The sequence below is a fragment of the Melospiza melodia genome, chromosome 2, assembly GCF_035770615.1.
Source record: "Melospiza melodia melodia isolate bMelMel2 chromosome 2, bMelMel2.pri, whole genome shotgun sequence".
Taxonomy (NCBI): domain Eukaryota; kingdom Metazoa; phylum Chordata; class Aves; order Passeriformes; family Passerellidae; genus Melospiza; species Melospiza melodia.
In genome coordinates, this window is record NC_086195.1 from 71,439,416 (window position 1) to 71,445,415 (window position 6,000).

The following is a 6,000-nucleotide window of genomic DNA, read 5'->3' on the forward strand; positions in this document are numbered from 1 at the left end:
ACCTCTGTTCTCCCTGGCAATCCATACTTCATGCCAGACTCTGTCAGAAGAAATTCTCAGCTGTTCCCTTAGGGCAGAGTTCCAGCTACTTCATGTTGAGGTTTAACCGAGTAGAAAATGAGCATCTGTAATATTCCATGAAACATCACACTAATCTTTTGTTATTAAAAATATATAAATCTTTCAAAATTATACCAATCTCAAATGCATGTCCATCAGTACTTGCAGTCTGTAGAGACCAAAAGAAACAAAATGCACTCTAATATCTAAGGGCATTATTAAACAACTTGATAAAAAAACAGACTGCGAGCAGCGGTTCACAAAGAGCTGATTTTCTACTATATTTGTGGCTGAGACTTTATACAAGGGATGCATCTGGCTGTTGTTAAGGGCTTCTCCTCCGGCAGGTGTGAGTGTGCTCAAAGCTGCAGGGTGACCCCCTTTCCTCCGGGGCTTACATTATTATAGCAGCGCCCACTAGCGAGCCCGCAGCGAGGCACCTGCGCTCTGCAATCTTGGCACCACGGCCCCGCACGGGCAAAACATCCCCCCGGCCCAGGGAAATTGTTTTATTTACTCTCATCTGTATCATGGGGGGGGGGGGGGGGCAAAAAATTTAAAAGGGAGAAGTAACAACGCTTCTCTTTGGGCTTCTTGTTAGTTACACTTTCGTAAGTTTACAGCAGGCTTGTTCACTGTTTCTGAATCTTCAGGCAGATTTAAATAATAAAAATAAAGCATCAGATTACTGAGTTAAAAAAACAGTGTTGTAATAGAACTCATGGCCCAGTCCAGGAAAGCACTTAGGAATATGTTCTGTGCTTCTCAGAAGAAGAATATTGTTGGTCAAATGTCTGTAAAGACTTATCTAAAGTTTAAGGTTCTCCTTAAAAGATTTTTAGGATCAGAAAAATCACAAAAACTAACGTCCTTAAAATCCATTCACTTGTAGTGACAAAATTTACTTATATGTTATGTTTGTATAACTTTAAGCCATTGTACCTGCTGATCAAATGTTTTCCAGGCGTTCATTTACTATACCTACCACAATTAATTTAAATCCATCACAAATTAGATAATACATGTTGATATGGATCAAATCAGTATATCCCAAGGAATCAACCTATGTTTTGTCATCAGAGAAGACAAAACCATAGCAAGCAGCAACTGAATTTCTTGTTCAGAGTCAGTCATGTCACTTCTCTCACAGTAAAGATCTTACAGTAGCAAAATATGGAATAGCCTTAGAAACAGTTACATAAATAGAGCAACCTCTCAGCTCATCTTGATTTGGACCAATATTAGGAGAAAGTACACCGAGGACTCAAAGCTTTGCTGAGTTTTGCTATGGCATTTCAAACTCCAAGCATTGCATTCAAACTATTCTGGGAATCTATCTCCCAATGTTCTGGAGAGGCTCATTTTGCAGAAGGAGGTCCCCCCTACCCATTCCTCAGAGGTAATGCACTTTGGTCACACAAAACCTGACGCACTCAAATTTATTTGAAAATATTAAAATATGAGCACCCTGTTCTGAGATTCCTACTGTGGTTTCTTTTTTTCTGTGCACAAACAAAACAAAACAAACAAAAAACCCAACACCAAGCCAACATTTTTCATTATATTATCAGTTCTGCAAATTCCAGTGGACATTAGATCAAGATCTTTGGGGAAAAAAACAAAAAAAAAAAAAACAAAAAAACCCCAAAAAAACCAACCAAACAAAAAAAACTGACTTTATACAAAAGGAGAGACTACAAAGCAGTTTTCCATAATTCCACTTAGAAATATGAAAATTGTAAGCAACAAAGGAGAATTTTATTTTCACCATTTGGTCAGAACGTCCACTGGAAATGACAGACTGAAGTGTTGATCTCATTTCTTCATAGCTAATAACCAGAGAATGCTTTAATTATCAACAAGATCCTTAGGAATGCCTATAAATTCTTCCCCATGTTGCGTTTACACACACTTTCAGGTTGCTGAAACAATTTTGGCTTTAATATGTAGGTTTTTACTTTCCCATGGAAACTTGCAGTGATCTCTGTAATTTTGCCAAATGTACTACGTATTGCTGCTGTTACCAAAACCCACTTATACCATGTGGTGCAGGAACTAATAGACCAGGTGTGTTTTCATCTATAATCCTTGACATTTTAACAATCAATAAAACTGCATGGGATGGAGGTGGTGACCAAGAGAAGGCAATAGCAGTTTCAGAAAACATTTTCCAGCAAGTTGCAACAAGAGTGGTTATGGTGGGATGCCACTATGCCAGCAATGTCATAACTATGCAGGAAGATAAAATGACACAAAAGCCATATAGGGACCCCAAAATACTCTGTGAACATTTTAAAGAATGATTAATGCTGTGATTGTGTTACGTAAATATTAAAATGTAGTCAAAGTATTTGAGAATTCGCAAAAGATTAGCATGCGATAGAAATGTTTAGGAATATGGTAATCAAAAAAAACGAGTGATAGGGAATTTAAAGAGCCTGGCAGTAAACTCCTCTATACATCTTTCCCTTTCGGGATTTAGAGTTGTGTATTTTTAAGATGATTCTCTGCCACTTTTGAGATGATCCCCTACTTTGTCGTCAAGACTAGGAGAAAGAAACGTCTTGGCTCTCCCTGCACCCAGTCACCTCCTCCCCATCACCGGGAATGGCTTCTCAGGGCAGAGATGGGATGTGAGTGGGGCTGTGGGGGCCCCAGGGTGCGGGACGGGGCTGCCGGCAGGCAGCGGGCAGCGAGGAGCGGGCGCTGTCCCTGGTGCTGAGCACCGCCCGCCGCCCGCGTTGGTCACCAGGCAGGTCTGGGGATGGGGGAGACAAAAATAAAACAACCTAGAAATCAACCGGTGGTAGAAAATGGCACGGTGGTCACATTTGGCAGGCAGGATCGCATTTTTTACTAATAAATGCATAGGTCTGGGTCTTAGAGAAAACTGCTGAACGAGAATAACTCCCAACATAGCTACCTGCGCTGCCACAACTAAGCGGCTCTGCACACAGACAGACATGCATGTGTGCATCCACACTGGTGCTTAGGTCTCTGTCTGCATGCTCGGCTAGTGCTATCACTGTCCCCTTCAACCCAAAATGAATCATTTTTGCACGTGGGGGGATTAGCTTTGATTATTAAATAAGTAACAGACGGGACTCGCTGAGCAGAGCCAAGTGATTTGTCCCAAGGTCACACAGAAAAGTCTATGGCTGAGCTAAGCCTGGCTGTCTCTGGAAAACAAATACATCCCCATTTCCATTACACCTTCTTAGCAAGACAAATCCCTACTTGTGAGCAGAGGGACAGTATCACACATCACCGAGCCCAGGTATGACAGTAGCCCCAGTCCCTGCAGCCCCACACAAATCATGCTCCTCGGGAGGGATCAGTGCCAGCTGCCCTCCAGCTCCCTGACCCCGTGATGCCCCTGCAGCCCCTAGAGAGGTACCCCACCAGCTGGCTTGTTGGTGCCCCAGGAGTTGTGCTAGTCCTCCATCAACCAGGGCACCAAGCAAAAGCAAGAAGGGAAGCAGGGGGGGAAGAGTCCCTCCTTCATCCACAAGGTTTCTGTCCACAATCCAGGGCACATAAATACCCTCTCCCAACCCACAGCATTACCTTGTCAGTGGCAGCAAGCGCTTCTTCCCACAGTGGTGGCAAAATAGTCCTTTTGGTGGCAATAATTAAGACAGGTAGGGGTAGGCACCTCCTATTTTCAGCCACGGCAGAGATAGCACTCCTCACACAGACCTTCTGGAGCTGAATAATCCTCAAATGCCTCTGCAAAGATCACCAGCAGGTGAGCCCCACTCGGCTAGCATTGTCACTCCTCCAGCTATGGGCACATCCTATTTTCTTCTGATCACAGGCAGTTGCTGAGGACCGAGTACCCTACCCCCGCGAATGCATGCACATACACGCCATGCAACACGCTGTTCTCTCAGCATCGCCCAAATCTCATTTGCAAGAGGCGTGAACGGTGCCTGGATTTAAGGGAGGGGGAAGGCATGAGGAGGAGGAATAAACAAACAAACGATGGAACAACAGATGGGTCTTTGCTCTCTACCACCACAGCCTTGGTCTTCCTAAATACTTGCTGCAGCCTGACCCACCTGCTTAAACACCTCCGCCCTTCCTCACATTTGCAGTCTCTCTATGTTTATAGTGAGCTAGCCCTGCGTTCTGCCCTGTGAGGAAATCTCCCCAGATGCTCTGAAGGTTGTAAGGTCCCCCTACAAAGCGACACCTCTCTCCGGCACTAGGCTCTGGCAAGTAAGAAAGCAGTAATCGGTTCAGAGCAGCATCATCCAAAGGCAGGGAAAAAAAAAAAAAAAAAAAAAAAAAGCGGTTTAAAACGGAGTGGCAGGGAGCAGGGGGGAGTTTACCCCTGCGGTACCGGCGACCTTTTGCGAGCAGCCCCCCCGAAGTTTGCTGTCTGTCCAGGTCGCGGTGCCGGGGTCCCGGGCACTCCGCTGCCGCACCAGGCTGGGGGGCGAGGGGGCTTTTTGTATGGGCGAGCACCGAGCTTCAATGCAACTTTTTAGTGCCACCAAGTGGCACAGATCCCTCCAGGAAACCAAGCAGCATGCCAGCCTGGGCTCTGCCTGCTGCTCTCTGGCAAAGGGAGAGAAAGGGATGCAAGAGCAGCCACCAGCCCTCTACACAAAAATGCACACGCAGAGAAGGGAATATCAAGCAAAAAGGAGGGAAGGAAGGAAGGACAGGTTGCCCTCTCCAGCCCTCGCCCCTTCCCTCGCCTGCAGGGTGACAACGCTGGGCACGGCGAGATGAGGAGAGGTGCCCCCGCCAAGGGCAAAGCGAGCTGCCAGCCCCTCGGGCGGGATGTGTCCCCTGCTCCTGTCCCCGCGGGCTGCCCCGCTCCTCCCCACGGCAGGTGCTACCTGCAGCCACCCCTTCCTGCCCGGCTCTCTGCCCTCGGGCATCCCGGGCTCTCTGGACCCAGAGGCTCTGCGGTTCCCTGCCAGCCCTCTGCTTCCTCAGCCAGCATCCCTGGACCGTATCTGCAGACCTACGGACAGGCTTTTCATTTGCCTACATTCTGCCCTCAAGCTCGGTGCCCTCCGAGCCCTTCCGCTTCCCCGCCCTCCCGCAAATCCCACAGCAACACTCTCCCTGCTGACTACCTGCTGCCCGCAGAGCGCGTTTACCTTTTCTCGGTTAACCCTTCCCTTCGGAAGCCAGCCGAAGCTTCACCTTCTCCTCCGGTGTCCCTGCATTTCCCTCAAGCTTCTCCTCTCCCTCTCTCCCCCGTTCCACGGCTCAGCCCCGCACACCCGGCTCCTGCTTCCATTCATCCCCAGGCATCCCGCACGGCACCGCTCCGCTCCGTTCCTCCGCCGGGCTGGGCACGACGGCTCCGGGCGCGGGGAGTGGGGTTGTGGCCAGGCGTGGGTGGGTGCGAAAGGTCCGAGGTAGCCTGAGCCCTGACAAACTCAACACATCCCTGCAGCCCTACTGCAACAACAAGGAACACCAAGGAAACATCACAACACAGTGCCAGGCAGAGATCATGGCTTTATTTAAAGCTGTTCTTAGCAAATAAACAAATAAATAAAGTAAAATGGATTAATAAATAAATAATAAAGCAAAATGCCATTTAAGTAAGAGCTGATCTGGCGTTTGAAAGGCTGCTGACCATTTACCAGTCTGTAGTTGCAGGGAAGGATTAGCTCGCGCATCCATTTTCAAGAATTAACAGCCTTTCTCTGCCACTGCTCCACAGCTTGACACTCCCTGCTGGTTCTCCCCTCTTTGAGTTGCTGCTTAAAATGTTATCTCTTTTTATTTTTTTTAAAGCAGCTTCTGAATGACCCAAATCCCAGCCACTACATGATGTGGCTCCCCCAGTGCTACTGCATTGCCATGTCCAACCTGCACTATGTCCTCCTCACACCCCTGCCCCCCTGAGTTAACTTTGATAAAGTGGCTAGAGTACAGAGGAAAAGTCTTACTATGATTCCATCTGTGCCC

The 6,000-nt window shown here is 47.6% G+C and overlaps 1 protein-coding gene across 3 annotated transcripts in view; it reads right to left on the reverse strand.

The window, feature by feature from the left end:
- Positions 1–5,307, reverse strand: part of GRM5 (glutamate metabotropic receptor 5) — a 245,144-nt gene extending 239,837 nt beyond the window's left edge. For 2 of the 3 annotated variants that reach the window (XM_063148827.1, XM_063148825.1), the window contains exon 1: positions 3,628–4,291. The gene's annotated coding sequence lies outside the window, so the exon portion shown is untranslated. Of the gene's footprint in view, positions 1–3,627; positions 4,292–5,177 lie in introns of those variants that run through there. The other variant, XM_063148826.1, reaches the window with a different exon arrangement.
- Positions 5,308–6,000: the final 693 nt, after the last annotated feature.